Genomic DNA, 18,600 nt, shown 5'->3' on the forward strand with positions numbered 1-18,600 from the left:
AATGCATTCTCACTATTCTCCTAAAAGTAACTATAAAATTTTCCATTTTGGTTGCTACTCATCTCCACACTCATTTTTGGGAATCCTTCATATATGCCCTTTTTTCCTCTTCTGGTTTGATAACAGCACAAAGGAGACCATTGTTGGATTTCATTAGAAGATGGTTGATTAAGGGGCGAATGGGTGGCTCAGTCGGTTGAGCGTCTGGCTTCAGCTCAGGTCATGATCTCACGGTCTGTGAGTTCGAGCCCCACGTTGGGCTCTGCACTGACAGCTCGGAGCCCGGAACCTGTTTCAGATTCTGTGTCTCCCTCTCTCTCTGACCCTCCCCTGCTCATGCTCTGTCTCTCTCTGTCTCAAAAATAAACAATTTTTTTTTAAAGGAGAAGATGGTTGATCAATAATTCTCTATTTCTATAGTATGATCTATTTAAAAGCAGACACATGAGCTTGTATTCTAGTGTGTCCAAGTCTCTATATGTACTAAAAAACTAAACTGTAATTAATTATAATGCTCTCCTGGACAAAAAAATGCAGTGAATAAATATTTTGAGTTAGAAGTAGGGCCAAGATTAGAATAACAAATTTAATAGCTATTGTATAAAATTGATTTTTAGTTTAGGAAACATAAAACATATACAGTAGCAAGTATATATTTTGCATATTCAATAAATACGTATTTTCCTATACTAGCATTCCCCACTATTCCTTAGAATGTTTTAAATTTTTTTTATACTGTTTATTTTTTTTTATTTTTGAGACAGAGACAGAACATGAACAGGGTAGGGGCAGAGAGAGAGAGGGAGACACAGAATCTGAAACAGGCTCCAGGCTCCGAGCTGTCAGAACAGAGCCTGATGTGGGGCTCGAACCCACGAACTGTGAGATCATGACCTGAGCTGAAGTCGGACGTTTGACTGAGCCACCCAGGTGCCCCAAGAATGTTTTAAATTGGTAAACTATAGGGGCACCTGGGTGGCTCAGGTCATGATCTCACAGTTCCTGATTTCCATGAGTTTCAACCCAGCGTCTGACTTGCTGCTGTCAGCCTCTCAGCCTGTCAGGGCAGAGCCAGCTCTGGATTCTCTGTCTGGCTCTCTCTGCCCCTCCCCTGCTCCTGCCCTTCCTCCCCTTCCCCCCTCCCCCCCCCCACAAAAATTGATAATCTATAAAACGTAATCACCTGGCTTTTTTACATGAGAAGTTTTGTAAAAATCATGAATTGTAGAATCTGCACAGTGTTTTAGTTACACTTGTCTTCTTGTATACAACTTCTTGCTTTAATGTGTCTCTGCCTGACCTATATGTTTTGATGGTGGGTTGATTTTTATTTCCATCATTGCTTTACACTGACACTTCTAAAATTGTTTTGGAGTCTCATTATTAATGCACTTTTTTAAGAACACAAGCAATTTTTTTTCTTCTCAAACTTATTGATAAAATTTAATAGCAAAAAAGGGAATTAATGACATTACTCCAATGATTTTAAAATAATCATTTGAAATCATGCATTCAACATCGAAAACTGTCGGTTACTGTTGTACAAGTTAACAAATATTTCTACCTCAAATAAACCACATTTCAAAACATCTAATGATGGAAGCCTGCAATGTTAGATTTATACATAATAAAGCATAACCAAAATTTGTCACCTAAAGGAAATTTCCCCAAATCTAAAGTTTATCAGTATCTTCTCATTCCTCTTAATATAAAAGTCCATGTGTTGACTTTTATCAGTAATTTAATAATGTTTTGTTTTTACATTTCCTACATTATGATTAATTCTTATAAAATTTGTACTTCCTCATTCTATAATCAGAATAGTTTTAACATTAACCATTATATAATTTGAAGATTTGTCATCTTAGGAGGTCTATTGTTTCAAAAAGTTATCTCATATAAAAGTGATATAAAAGTCTAACACTTTATAATTGTTTTCCTTCTTGGTTATCCAAACTAAGGCGTCTGAAACTAATATAGTACCAACCATGGCAAAATATGTAATGAGAATACTTTCTTGGGCTTTGACATGTATTTGTGAATTCTAGAATTTAGTTACAGGTGAGTTACCATCTCTGTCTTAAATCAGATTGCTTAACATCTATAGCTATAGCCACTGGATAACAAATGCAACCGTCACTAACTGGATCACTTTCAGTAATGACCTTATATAAGAGGAGTAATGACTCCGGTTCTCTGTAAGGCATTGTTCAAAAATCCTATTTCTAGTATAGTGTGTGACCACTGGAGGGAAGGCACACTATATCTGAGACAGAGCAGATTGTACATGATACACATTGTGTGTACCTAGAAAAATATAAGAAACTTTTACTTTATGTAAAAGATTTCACTCAGGCCCTGTACTCTAGTCCAGATATGATGAAATTTGCATTTGTTTATTATACTTTTTCTCTTTTTGAATCCATTTGACGTTTATTATTGCCATAGCCTGAATATTTGTGGATCCCCAAAGTCGTATGTTGGGACTTATCTCCAATATGATGTTATTTGGAGGTGGGGCCTTGGGAAGGTGATTAGGTCATGAGAACAGACAGAGCCTTCATGAATGAGTTAGTACCCTTATAAAACAGACTGCAGAGGATTTGTTCCCTCCTCTGCCATATGAGGACACAGACAATAGACACTTATCTTTTGACCAGGAATTGGGCTCTGACCAAGCTGGGGATACAGCAAATCCTCTAACATCTTGATTTTGGACTGCCAAGCCTCCAGGAACTGTGAGCATTAAATCTATGCTGTTTGTAAGCTACCCAATTTATGGTATTTGGTATAGATCAGTCTCAATGGACTGAGACAGTTAAGATTAAGATTTAAATGAAAACACATAGCTGAACTCTTTCTTTTGACCCCGTTCCTTATGGGCATATTTTCCCCCTGAATAAATTTCAAACTCAGTTCCATAGAGAAAATTATTCTTACTGTGTTGTTCATCAATATAATTCACAACCAATTCAAACTCTTTTTTTTTTAATGTTTATTTATTTTGACAGGGAGAGCAAGCACGGGGGAGGAGCAGAGAGAGAGGAGAAGGAATCCCAAGCAGGTCTGTGCTGTCAGTGAGGACCCCAACATGAGGCTGGATTTCATACACTGTGAGATCCTGAGCCATAATCAAGAGTCAGAGCCTAATGGGCTATGCCACCCAGGCACCCTGCAATTCAAGCTCTTTTCCATGTAACTCTCTCTTGTTTGCTTTTCCACATCCACTTTCCAACTTTGCTGGTCCTGCCTTTGAGTCAACACACTGACACACCAAGGTTATATCTACACGCACTCTAGCTTCTAGTTGAGCTACACCAGTGGCAGTGGTGAGTCCCAGTAAGAAATCCGAAGGATGAAAAAGAGCTAGATCAGGAAAATTATCTGCATGCTTCCTCCCAGTAGGGTCAGCACAGGTTGGTTGTGTGCCTTGACTGAAGACAGCAGTCCTCGAAGCCAGTTTTTCCTGTATAACCTATAACCTCACTCTCCATTCATTTTTATATTTCTGTTAGTGCTGAAATCTGTACTAACATGTGAGGTCCCTTCACGCCTCACTCCCACATTCATAACTAATTCTTATAATAAATAAAACCTCTTCGGGGCGCCTGGGTGGCTCAGTGGGTTAAGCGTCTGACTTCGGCTCAGGTCACGACCTCACAGTTAGTGGGTTCAAGCCCCATGTCGGGCTCAGTGCTGACAAGTCAGAGCCTGGAGCCTGCTTCAGATTCTGTGTCTCACTCTCTTTCTCTGCTCCTCCCCCACTAGTGCTCTGTTTCTGTCTTTCAAAATAAATAAATGTAAAACAAAAGAAAACAAAACAACAATAACAAAAAAACCCTCTTCAATGATCATAATTTGCATGGCATCTGTCTCCGGTTGGGATAGCGTGTCCTTGAAGATACAGCAATATGCTTGAAATCTAAGACAATTTGGATAGTCATCTCATAACTTTGTCTAAACAACCAGCCAGTAATATGTTAACATGCGCTAAGATACTAATTTTAGTTCTCACGAGAAGCCACAAGACAAAGTATAGAATGCTGTTACAATAACTTGGGTTTATCACTTATAGACAAAGCATTTTTCAACAAGTTGCTTCAAAATTAACAATTTGATGTATGTGACAGGAACAATTTATTTAATGTTAGAAGGTCATTGTCTGTGGCCAAGTGTTCTATCCAGCTCCACATAAATGCATCACCTAACTCCATATTAATACACTTAAAAATAAGTTTAAACAATTAAAACACTTTTCATTAATTATTCTGTTCCCTACATTTAGAATAATAAGGAGGTTGCACTTTTTCAAAAATTATTTCATTATTTTTAAATAAAGTTAAATTTATGTCTTTAAAAATAGACAATACCGCATAAAGAAAGCAGGAAACACTTATCTAAAACACATTTTATTTACTCTTCATGGAATATGTCACAGTCATTATGGAATTGAATTACTAAAATCTGGATGGAAAACTAAATTAATCGGAAAAGAATATTAGTTGTTTCACCTAAACTTATATATATTACTTACTTTATTTAACTTTAGTTATGTTTTCCAAACAGGGACCTAATCTACTAATTTATCAATTTCCCTTCCCAAGTTCCATGTTGTTAATCACTCAGTTTGTGTAGTGTAGGCTTGCAGGCTCTGGGCATTTGGCTCAATTGGTTGGTATATTTTCCTAATGAGGCCAGGAATCTATGCCCAGTCCCAATAGGCGCCACTTAGTTTCACACAGAAACAATAACTACATAATGTGTCTTTAATTTCAATACTGACTGGAAAAAATGGATTTGTTCACGTACAAGTTTGCCTTCATCTTTGCTTGCGAAGCTAGTTTCTATTCCTCTATTAATAATAATTATGATAATAATAAATCATTTTAGCTTTTCATTTTCCTGAATACAGCCTTCCACCTTAAGCTCTCTCAAATGGAGGTTACTCACTTCTCATATCTCACAAAAATTGAGAGTTAGAAGGCAATGTAAGCATCCCTTTCAACCCTGCTGCTGAGAATGTCTTTCTAAATCTTATTTCTTCACATTTTTATAAAAGCCTCTGTGAATTTGAGACTCATGCCACCCTGACTACCATGTTTTCTTCAGAAATTTTTAGCTCTTGGGGCGCCTGGGTGGCTCAGTCGGTTAAGCAGCCGACTTTGGCTCAGGTCATGATCTCACAGTCCGTGAGTTCGAACCCCGCGTCGGGCTCTGTGCTGACGGGTCAGAGCCTGGAGCCCGTTTCAGATTCTGTGTCTCCCTCTCTCTCTGACCCTCCCCCGTTCATGCTCTGTCTCTCTCTGTCTCTAAAATAAATAAACGTTAAAAAAAATTAAAAAGAAAGAAATTTTTAGCTCTTTATTTGGAAATAGCTTAAACTTCTACTACTTTTGTAAAAAGAAAACCCTTACAGATTTCATCTATAGCTTCTCTATGTATTTTACAATAGGTGTGTTGTGTGTGTATACACAGACACGTGTGTGTGGTAAGATAGTAATTGGAAATCACAAACAGACACACAGGCAGGTTCGAGAATAAGTTGTAAATGAGTTGCTCCCTTACCTTTGAGTAATTATGTATTATAATCGTATGTGTGTTTATTTTTTCATTTTTATTTTTTTTTAAGTTCATTTTTTTCCTATTTTGAAAGACATAGAGACAGCATGAGTGAGGGAGGGGCAGAGAGAGGGAGAGAGAGAATCCCAAGCAGGTTTCACGTTGTCAGTGCAGAGCCTGCTGTGGGGCTTGAACTCACAGACTGCAAGATCATGACATGAGCTGAAGTTGGACCCTCAACTGACTGGATCACCCAAGTACCCCAGCATCATTTTCCCTACAATACTAACTGCCAAATTCTTAAAGATATCAAGTTTCTCTTGTTTCTCTTGATCAGATTCCTCCTGTCTTCATTTTCTTCCTTTGTTCATTGATTATTTCATAGTGTATCAATCTACCTGATCTTACCAGTAGTTTAAGTCCCTGTGATCCATTCATTTCAGTGTCCTCACTTGACAAAACATTCATTTCAGATTCATCAAATGTTTTTCAATATCTTGCCTCTATTATAAAAAAGGCAGAATTGTGACCCTATAAATTTATGATCCAAGGTCAATTAGGTGATTAATGTTTCCAGTCAATCCTTCTTTCCCTTTTTCTTTCAAGGGAAACAGAATTGGTCTTGTGTGGCAAGACACAAGTGAAAACTGGCATGGGCACAACCGTGAAAAGACTCTCCCCTGCCAGTGAATACCACCCATATGCTAGAGTGAGCCCTGCTTCTTTACCAAAGACACACCCCACCATGCTTTAACATTCCTGTTCCACAAATAAAGATTACTGATATACCTAAACACCAAATTAACAAAGCTTCAAATGGTCCCCTCCTTTTTAATCCTTCCTTAAGCCTCTTCCAACTTCCCCTTATTAAAATATTCCTTGCCTTACCCTGGGGGTGTGCTTTACTTTGCTATAACAAACTAAATAAACTTTGTGGCAATACAAATGTCTTCTAGATGGGTTTTGATTATGGGTGTGGCTGACACTTCCTTGACTCATTTCCACCTGCTCCTATTTTTTTTTTTAACCTTCTTTGCTTATTTTAAGCCTTCTTGGTTCTTTCCATTAGTGGCTCTGCCACTTTCCTCCTCATTTGCATCCATAAGATAGCTTCTTATTTCTCAAAAAAATATAAACACCTTTAGATAATGATTTTTCTTGCTTGTAGCATGGTGTATGCATTGCCAAGGAGTTAAAGAGTTAAGTTAAGTGGCTTGAGTTAAGAAAACTGGCTTACAATTTCAAGGAGGAGATGACAATAGTCTGGAATAGAGCTCTAAGGTAGAATTGCAGAATTCAGGGACACGTAGGAGATAGAATCATGAGACTGGAAGCCAAACGCTGCTCCCTTTGACTCCTGTAAAGATCCACAGGTTTCAGAGGGCTGGGAAGAGGGGATAAGAGTTAGAGAGGAAGACTATGGAATTGTATGACTGAAATACTGGAATGGACAGTTTCTTAATTGTATAGAACCTTCTCATGAATGAAAATGCAGCTATTTTGCACAAAACTTGTGAGGCCTGCTGAAGACTTCTTTCTAAAGCAATAAAGAAGATATAATCTGAAGACTGTGTAGAAGGAAAGAGAACAAGAAAATATGAAGTTTTTTCCTGAGTTGCATTATAGTCAATTCAGCTCATTCAGTGTTTCCTATGTATGTTATAGTTTACCATTTCCCAATTTTTCCATTTTAGATAATATACACTGACTTCCTACTATATCACATCATCTCCCCTTCCATCACCCCACCCTCCTCCGCACTCACAGGCAACTGAAATAAACACAAATATGAAAAGACTGTTCTTTGTTTGACTTTCACGGGAAAAATATCTGTGAAAAATTTTTCCAAGCTCTGGATAATGAATTATTCCTCCAGAATAATAGCTGTTTGCATCTTTCAGGCAACTGGGCAACCATTAGTCCAGGACCATTTTAATTAAATTTGTGGCTTGGTATTTATTTGTCTTTTTTTTTTTTTTTTTGCATAACATAGATAATATGAATTTGTGTTGCAAATCTCCATGAGGGCATGTTTATGATGATAACTTCACAAGGATAATTAACTTAATCCCATAACTGTGCAGTAACATTTTTCTTGCAGTCACTGAAGATTGGGAGATGGAATTTGTTTATTTTCAGAGGGGATAAATCTGTGGGATCTCAGCAACAATGAGTTTGTCTCCTATTTGACCTTTCCTGTGTTTGGGGTTTCTCCCTTTATTCCCAAAAGCCTGAAAACAAAAGCCCAAACCTGATTCTATAAGTTACCTCAAGGAAAATGTGGCTGCAGTGCTTTTCTTACCTCTGTGGTTTCCCATTGTAGGAGAGGAACATCATTTTTCCCTCTACCTTTCCTAGTTCTTGGCTGAGACCCCAATAACAGAAAGACAGATTAACAAGAGGAAAAGTTCATTAATGCAAGCAGCTCACATCACACTGGAAAAAGCTAAACCCAAAACAACTCATATTGATAGCCTAGAATTCCAGCTTACATAGCATCTTCAGCAAAAGGACAATACATTTGTAGAGAAATGACAGAACAAAAAGGGGTTTGGAATAAGGGTACAAAAATGTGGAGAAATAATTAGAAAGATAAGGTTTGGTTTAACAAGATTTGTTTGTACAGCTTAATCAGTCCCCACACCTCCAGTAATAAACGTGTCTTTTGTTCTGTTTCAGGAGGGCACTTCTCACCTGGGAGTTTTACCTCCCATTGGGTAAAAAAGGAAAGTCAGAGTACCTTTCCTACACTTGTTGCTCATGTGTGTTTAGCTGAAAGTAATCGATATGTCGAAGTGGCATTCCTTGGGTGATGGGCTCTGAATCCAACTCGACCCTCTCATCTTAGATTTTAGCCAAATAAATACTATCAATTTCAATGTCTTTACCCAGAAATAGTGTATTTCATCTAAATTAATTTATGCTGTTTTTAAAAAAAATATTATGGTTGGCTAAGTATGTTTCTTGAATATGTATGTGGATCTACCTAGAGCTGTATATCAGAAACATACTAACATTGTAACAGTAACTAACAGTAACATACTAACATTGTTAGGTGATAAATGAGATTTAGCCTACAATTAATAAAGACTAGCTTTTCAGAATGTATATATAATGCACAAATGTTATAAACACTTTTTTCAATACATATGGATGTATGATGTGTGAACACATGTAAAAACATACACACATATTACAGTGGTAATTTCAAATAACTTAATAATAACTTACAAATAACCAAAAATATACTCCCTAAAATAACTATCTGAACACTTGCTGTCCATGATAAACCCATAGTAGAGACATCAATAAAAATATTGATCCTAAATTATAAGTAAATCTTTTTGAATAGTCACCAAATTTTATACTACAGTTGTCTTCTAAATTGAATGTTTCTTAATTAAAACTTAGGAAATTTGTTTTATAAGAATTTCAACTTTTCTTCTTGTAAAAATAATAGATAATAATAATGTTTAAAATAATTAAACTGTCACAATTTATTCATAAGAATAAATCATGATATAATTATAAGAATGGCATTCAGAAATGTCCCATATATATATGTATGTATATGTATATATGTATACATAGATATGTATACATATAAATATATGTATAGTATATATGTATACATAAATGTATACATATCTATGTATATGTATGTGTGTGTGTGTGTGTGTGTGTGTGTATAGTGCTTCATATGATCCAACCTTAGTTTCAGAGATTTATTTTATTATAAATGAAACTTCCTCTTTAGAATGTAATAGTCCGTGAATATAGCCAATGCACCGAATTTATTCAAGGAAACTGACAATAGAGTTGATTCTCCAGATGACTGAGAAATGAATCTTAGGATATTTTAGCAAGTATTCAGAATCAATCATATTGAGCTAGGTTCAAAGGAACTATATATACACAAAATAAAAGTCAACCTGTTTGCAGTGTTAGTCACAAAACCACTCGCTCATTTGTTTGTATTATTATTTGTTGAATGTATTGTGCACATTTCTTTCTTTTATAATTTTACTAACATTTTGAATTCTTCTCATCAGTAAAAGTTATCTGTCAATAAGGAAAACCTACCTTCTATATTCCTGGGCTCGAAAGTATATTATGGAATTTAATGAGAAATTTAACTCCTTTGGATATTTATCCTTCAATATTTATTTTTTATTTTTTATTTTTATTTTTTTTTCAACTTTTTTTTTTATTTATTTTTGGGACAGAGAGAGACAGAGCATGAACGGGGGAGGGGCAGAGAGAGAGGGAGACACAGAATCGGAAACAGGCTCCAGGCTCCGAGCCATCAGCCCAGAGCCTGACGCGGGGCTCGAACTCACGGACCGCAAGATCGTGACCTGGCTGAAGTTGGACGCTTAACCGACTGCGCCACCCAGGCGCCCCTATCCTTCAATATTTAAATTAATCCTAAAGATTATTATTTTTTTTTTTTTTGCAGAAGGAACAAACCTTTTGTTTATTCCAGCTACGCAATTTAAAAATTAAAAAATTGCCTAGTTTCAGTGTTTATTTTATGTAGAATGTTTTAAAAAATCAGCCAACCATCTGATAAGTCCATTTTTTGATCAACACATGTCAAGTAAAAAATAAAGTAATAAAAATAAATAGAAATAAAGTAAGTAAGGTAGAAGGAAGGAAGGAGAGAAAGAAAAGATCCATGAGTATTATTTCTGGGGCAATAAACTCATGATCTGATGAAAAGTTATTTGCAAAATAACACCCACACAGTGTTTCTGTATTACACTTTTAAGATTTGAAGACTACATTAGGAAATTAAATGGAGCACAATTAGTTGAATACTTGAGTCTGTCATCTGCTATGTACTCAAAAATTCATAACTAAGAGCTGAATATAAGGGGGAAGCATATTTGAAACTATTTTCTATTCCCCCCAAATGTAGTAGAGGATAATACTATATACAGCCAGCAATGAGTAAAAATGAGCTGACATATAAAATCCCTAAAAACATATCTTTCCAGCTCCATCCCCTACTACCCTGCTAAGTCTTTCACAAATAACTTACTCTGTCAGAGTAACAAATACCTTACTCTGTCATTTTGAAGTAGTTTCTCATGTCCCTTTTGAAATCTGCTTTTGTCATACCTTTCTGAATTTTAAGCAGTTTCCTCTCTAGTTTTGGGGGGAATCGATGATATCTGACATAGTACACAAAATAAATATTTGTTGAATAAGTGAACAAATTGTAAGGTTGCCAGACAAGTTGTTTCTAATTTGAATAATGTGTAGTTAACAAGACAAGGGATATTTGGGGTAAAATATCTAAAGCAGAGAAAAATCATCCCTAGTTGGAGTCATGCTTTCTTGTCTTCTGTGAATAAATCATGTACTATCTTGTTTTAGGGATTTTTGGACACGCTGTCCCTTCCAACTAGAATGGTAAAGTACAGCCATTTCCTCCTGACTAACTGGAAGTCTTGTCTCAAATGTTACCTAGCAAGGCCAATTTATCTAAAATTGTAACTTTCTATCCCAACATTATTTATTTTGCTTTCTTGCTTTAGGAAGCAAAGCAAAGCTTTTCCTCCTCAGCTTTATCACCACTAGCATATTATATAATTTATTTTTTCCATTTAGTTTAATATTTGTCTTCTACCTTTGAAAGTCAAGTATCTCTCTCTCTCTCTCTCTCTCTCTCCCTCTCTCTCTCTCTCTCTCTTTCTTTCAACCTCTTTACTACTCTAAACAGTCCCTGGAAGAAAGCCTAAGCTCTTAATAAAAACTCAGTAAATAAATGAACATCTCATTCAAACTTCAGTAAATGAATGAACATATTCATTTTAGTAAAATATAAAATATAGAAAGCTCTATTTTAGAAAGCTCATAATTATTCTTAATTTTTGATGCTATTGCATTTGTATCACTCAGCATAAGCTAGGTTTTGCCAAGTTAGCCAACAAATTCAAAATCTCATTTAATTACTATAACAAGGGTTTACCTTTGTTTCCATTAAGTATCCAATATAGGTCTGTGGGGAGCTCTGTCATCATTGTCAGGCAGGAACTTAGACTAACAGAGAAATTATCTTAATACATGATCTTGAGTATGTTGAGGTATTAGGTCAAAAATAAAGGACTAGTTGCTATATCTTGTACAAAGAAGGAGTCATAATTTTTGTTTGGCCCTATTGACAGTGAAAATGGCAAAACCAAATTTACCTGTGCTGTTCCTTCTGCCTGGAATGTCCTTTCTCAAGATTTAACCCATTTACCAAGTGATCTGTTAAGCTTTCAGTTTTGAATTGGGTACAGAGATTAAAAGAAAAAAAAGTCTCTGTATCAGGTTAAGAATGCAGTATGGAGCTATTCTCCTTCTTTGGCCAAATATTTCTGTATATCTGATCCTATTCCAAGTTTCTCTGGCAGATAGATAAGCAAGCTTTGCGGAACCTCTGCCAGTTATTGATAAGAGTATCATAGCACAACCCTTAGGACTTTAGATCTCAGGGCTTTAGAAAAGATTCATATCCCCTTCTAAGAAAACTATTGCCACTTTTAAAACAGAAAATAGCTTACTACTGGGCCTTCATGAACCCTGAATTCTTGGGCGAGAATGCAAAAACCTGAGCTCTAGGTATCATAATATCCATATAATCCCTAGTTAATGCTAAATTTATGGCATGTAGCAGAACTCTCTCTTTGGTAGGAGATTGGATTCCCTCTGGCTCTGAAGGATTAGGTAGCTGTTTAGGTAAGTGGTTAAGATTCCTATGAAGATACATCTGCTTCAAAGCTCCCGCCCAACTTTTTTTTCAACTATCTCCTATGATTTCATAGAAAGTTCTCTATAGAAGCTTAATGAAGAGACAAATAAATTAATTATATGTTTGTATGTATAACCTAGTTCTCCCTCTCCCTTCATCTTTTCATTACACTTAAAATTTGCCTGAAATACTTAACATTTTTCGTCCTTATATGAGATATCAAGGGAATATTGGTACTGAGTTTAAAACACTTACCAGATATGGGTAAAGAGGTTTATGGGATTACGTGCCTGTAATTTTAGAAAGAGACCTAGTATATCTTCATTTGTACTAGGAATGAGCTAATAGTACCATAGTCCCTCCTTATCCATAAGAGACATGTTCCAAGACCTCCAATGAATGCCTAAAACCATGAATAGTACTAAGCTTAATACATACTATGTTTTTTTCCTATGCATACATACCTATGATAAGGCTTAATTTATAAATCAGATACAATAATATATGAACAATAACTAATAATAAAATAGAACAATTATAACAATAAACTGTACTAAAAATTATGTGAATGTAGTCTCTCTTTCTCTCTCAAAATATCTAACTGTACCATACTCATTCTTTTTCTTATGATGATGTGAGATATGAAAACGCCTACCTGATGAACTGCAGCGGGGTGACTGATGAAGGCACTGTGATGCAGTGTTAGGTTACTACTCATTTTCTGCACAAGTCAAGAGAAGGATCATCTGCTTTCTGACCATGGTTGACCATGAATAACTAAAACCACAAAAAATGAAACCATGGATAAGGGAACTACTGTAGCACATAAGCACAATGGAGCTATTGATGTTTAATAGCTTTATGATAAGACACTGGTATGCATTGACAAAGAGGATGACCCTGCTAAATAGCATGTAGGTAACTCAGCATCATTTCTACCACTTTTTCCCTCTATTTCTCTATCATTTTTCAGCTTCAAAAATGTATTTCCACCAATCTTTTTCTAATATGTTCCCAGAATAGGAGCTGACAATGAAAAGTTCAGGAGATGGAGGAGAAGAAAATCTCATTCTCTGGCAATAGCTGTACACAGGCAATGAAATCCTAGGCTGTGACTTCCAGAAGTTCTGAGATTAATCCATTTTGGTGCTGCAGACATATGGGATCACTGTGGCAACTTCCTTGACATTCTCAAGGAATATCTTTGCCAAAGAATAATTGATATGTGTGCTGATTTATATAACATGAGTTGAAGAGTAATTATTGAATTATCAGAAATGAAAATATCATGTCATATGTATAGTTAATTTCTACATTCTGAAGAGTGGATATAAATAATTTTCTCTCTATCACCAACAATAAGAGAAAACAAATATTTCACTCCCATAAAAATATCTGTTGAGTCAAGTTAAAATCAGAATTTAGTCTAATGTTTGTAAATATAAAAATACAATTAACAAATCTATTAATTAGGCTAAAGTCTATAGTACTGTCATTCCAGGTAATTGTCTGTAAACTAATTAAAATTCCATAGATGCACAAGGACTGACAAAATAAAGTAAAATAAGAATGGTTTGACTCCTGGAGATAACTGAAGTAAGGAAATTTTGTACGTAAATCAAACATATTTGTGAAGTTTATGATAAATTAAAAAGAATGATAGATTATGGTAATTTTTTAAGTCTAAAATCATCAAGTAATAATTTATATAAAAGTAAAAATATAATACAAAATAATGCAATTGAAGAGCTTCTCCCTTTTTATTGACTTTATATATTTATTGGCATTCTGTGTAAAAAACATGAATTTATACACCAATTCATATGCATGCATATGCCTGGGTCTATATTTATATTCACTATGTAAACTCATCAAGGAAAAGAAAAGAAAATCTCTCATTTATTTTAGGATATTTTGAATTTTTCTTTTTTTTTGTCAATTTAAAGCAAGAAATTTTAATTTTATTTCTTCTTTTTAATATATGAAATATTTTGGGGCGCCTGGGTGGCTCAGTCGGTTGAGCATCCGACTTCGGCTCAGGTCATGATCTCACGGTTCATGGGTTCCGAGCCCCGCTTCGGGCTCTGTGCTGACAGTTCAGAGCCTGGAGCCTGCTTCGGATTCTGTGTCTTCCTCTCTCTCTGACCCTACACCGTTCATGCTCTGTCTCTCTCTGTCTCAAAAATAAATAAACGTTAAAATATTCAAAAAAATATATGAAATATTTAAAACATAGAAACATGACACTCTGGAGAACAGTGTGGAGGTTCCTCAAAAAGTTAAAAATAGAACTTGACTATGATCCAGCAATTGCACTACTAGGTATTTACCCAAAAGATACCAAAATATTGATTCAAAGGGATACAGGCACCCCCCCTTCCACTATTTATAGCAGCACTATGAACAATAGCCAAATTATAGAAAGAGACCAAATGTTCATCGACTGATGAATGGATATATGTATATATGCGATGGAATACTACTCAGACATCAAAAAGATTGAAATCTTGCCATTTTCAACAACGTGGATGGAGCTAGAGTGTGTTATACTAAGCGAAATGTCAGTTACAGAAAGAGAAATACCACAGGATTTCACCCATATGTGGAATTTAAGAAACAAAACAGGTGAACATAGGGAAAAGGAAGGAAAAATAAAATAAGATAAAAATAGAGAGGGCAGCAAATCATAAGAAACTCTTAATTATAGAGAGCAAACTGAGGGTTGCTGGAGGAGATGTGGGGGGATGGTCTAAGTGGGTGATGGGCATTAAGGAGGGCACTTGTGATGAGCACTGGGTGTTATGTGTAAGTGATAAATCTCTAAATTGTGCTTCTAAAACCAATACTAAATGGTATGTTAACTAACTTTAATTTAAATAAAATCTTGGAAGAAAAAAAATAGGAAACTCGGGGTCAGAATCCCTTACATATTTTTATTATTATAATGAAGCCTCTAGGAATGTTTATGCATACACATACACATATACACATACATACACAGGGCACTCTGGAGTATATACACACACAATCATTTCAAAACTAAAAACCAATATTGAAACTATTTATATAATTGATCATGGCTAATTTAGTTGATGTGAAAGATAATTTAAAAATAGATAATAAAATATGAAAAAAACATGGAAACACTGTTAAAAGACATGAATGGGAAGTGCTCATGAATTTAAATATCAATGAGTTATAAATGCATACACGTGGTTTCAGCTTCAAAATATAAAGAGCTTGGATGTCATCACTCCTATTCTTATAACAGTAAAAACAGAACAAAATAATAGTCAATAATTTTTTTTTAGAACCAGCAGAGTTTTGAAGTCCAGGGCAAAATCTCTCTACATCTTAAAAGACACTGGTGAGAATCAAAATGAGATGATTTTACCTGAATCAGGAGGAGCTGGAGCCATAAAGTGGTAGTAACATTTACATGGTAATCTCCTTCTTTCTGGAATCTTGAGTGTGGACTATTTTGAGAATAAGAAAGTCCTGGTCCCAATCTCAAGGTACCCCAAAAACTGTCATGAATTTTACCTCAAGGAATCTACCGAGATTCCCATGTTCAATGTTTGAGAAAATTCCCCTCACATTTCCAACAAGAGAGGGGAAAAGTATCCATTTTCAAATACTCCTGGAATGTTTTCCATAAGAAATGGCAACACTCCTAGAGAAAAGATTTAATCACAATGTTATTCGAGTTGGTGGAAGGACAATTAGCCAACTCTCAATCTGTTAGGATTGCTGTCTCACCGAAGAGGAGGGGGAAAAACAAAACAAAACAAAATTTAAAAATATTTCTGGTCAGGGTGCCTGGGTGACTCAGGCAGATGGCAAATTAAGCATCCAACTTCAGCTCAGGTCATGATCTCATGGTTCATGAGTTAGAACTCTCTGCTGTCAACACACAGCCCACCTCGGATCCACTGTCCCCTCTCTCTGCCCTTCCCCCATTTGCACACCCTCTTTCTCTCAAAAATAAATTTAAAAAAATTAAAAAATAAATAAAAAATAAATATAAAAATATTTCTGGTGGTTTCTAATTAGTATGTAAGAAAATTAAAGCTTATCACTCCCATTTACACAGGAAAAAGCTAAAAAAAACTCAAAACCAACTTTTCTTAGATCCATCAGGGAACTGTGGCCACAGTTCAAACCACTACCTCCCAAACTGGAGAAACAGATAGACAGATACAGGAATGACAATTTACTAGAGAAGAATCCTATGGAAACCATTATAGGGTAGGAATACTTACTCTGTAATTGATGAATCTTGGAGGTCCGATGTGGACATGTTGAGAGTTTAAAATTTCGGAGGGGGCAACCAATCTTGGGGGTCTCTCATACTTTGTGAGTTTTATGCCCTACTTTGTTATTATAGTGTAAATCAGAGAAAAATTCCCAAATCCAAAATTTGGCCATAAGATTCTTGTTTCCAATCCTGAAAAAGGGAAAGAAGTAAGACTTCTTCATTTTGAAGTAAGACTAGAGCATTTTTTCAAAAATTCTTAACAAGGCCAGTCCTCAAGAAAGTTTTACCAAAGCCTAAACAAGTGGAATTTTACCAGAGCCTAACCAACCTGGGGGTTGGGGGGGTGGGAGGCAAGAACTATCTCACCTAAGGTGGTCAGGGTGGGGTTAAGAAGTACTCTGAAAATTCATCACAGTCCAGGGACAGAGGCTCACCAAAAGGCTGGGACCTAATCATAGGATTATAGCATACTTTCCCTCCCTCACACCTTTATACCACATCAGTATATCTCCTGTATAATAACAGGGAAATACATCTGAAAGAAATGTATATTTCATATCTTAAGAAGAAATCTCTAAGGAAGCCCACATTTAATGGGGGAACCAAAAATAAGGGAATAAGAGGAAACTTTAGCCTCTGACACCTTCATATACAGCAAAAAGTAAACATAGCTAACCCCTGGCCAGATAAACACAAAACCTCACGGTAAAGGTCTATGTATCTCAGTTCCTTTTACTTAGGACATCATCTACATTTCCAGATTTCAACAAAAATTTACAAGGCACACAAAAAGGCAAAGAAAACATTTTGAAGAGAGAGCACAAGCATCAGAACCAGATGCAGATATGACAGAGATGTTGGAATTACCAGAACAAAAAGTTTAAATAATATGATTAATATTATTAATAATATAATATGATTAATATCTAATGGCCCTAATGGAAGAAGTGGACATACTAGAAGTAGATGGGTAATATAAGCTGAGAGAAGGAGATGCTAAGAAGTAATCAAAAATACGGCAACTGGGTGGCTCAATCCGTTAAGTATCTGACCCTTGATTTCGGCTCAGGTCATGATTTCACAGTTCATGAGTTTGAGCCCTCACTTGGGCTGCTTGGGATTCTCTCTCTCCCTCTCTCTTCCTCTTTCTGTCTCTCTCTCTCTTTCTCTTTCGTTGCTCCTCCCCCACTCACATAGATGCATGCTCTCTCTTTCTCAAAAATAAATAGACTTTTTAAAAGTTAAAAAAGTGCAGCAACAGAAATGAAGAATTGTAATTATTACTTAAGTTTCTAACAGGTTTTATTTAAAGTCTTTTGTATGAAAGTTTATGAATGTCTGAGAATTTAATATTCTACACATCACTTTTATTTTGCAGTAAAATAAAAATTTAGAGTTATAAGGATTTCAATTTTATGTTGTGTATAAGCCTTAAAGTTACTAGTTAACATTCTCTTCATACATATCTATGCCTTTTTCCTATGTCAAGTGTTAATTGTTTGGCTTGGCTTTAATTTTGAGTCAGAGCCTTTATCTGGCTCTGTGACTACAAGAAAAAGGTCTCCATGCCAAAGTTGTGATTAACTTTATAGATGCAGGAGAATTATGGAAATGCATCATGCAAAATGCCTACTTGCCAAAATTATTTCATGACCTTGTGCTTAGGCTGAGTTTTAAATAATTCAGTGATTTATTGAATGAATAAATTTGTATTGCTTGTTACTCTAAACAGTCATGCATTCACTTTCCTTTGCCATTTTTAATAAAGCCTAGTTTTCTAATATTCATGAAATATTGCATTTCAATTAAATTACATAGGTTTTGAGAAAATAGTTTGCCCTAAGCTGTTTAGTGTTGACACCAACTGTCATTTGCTTTTTCTTTGGTATAATGCCCAAGGAGGCTTTTCAGTACAACTAACGCAAAGCACTGTCACTCTTTAATGAGATACTTTTTGATCATGTATAACACAACACTGTCTGAGGAATAGAATAATAAACTCAGACCATATTTTGTTTATGAGGGATATGATATATCAAAA

The sequence above is a fragment of the Panthera onca genome, chromosome B1 (assembly GCF_046562875.1).
Source record: "Panthera onca isolate mPanOnc1 chromosome B1, mPanOnc1 haplotype 2, whole genome shotgun sequence".
NCBI classification, from domain to species: Eukaryota; Metazoa; Chordata; class Mammalia; order Carnivora; family Felidae; genus Panthera; species Panthera onca.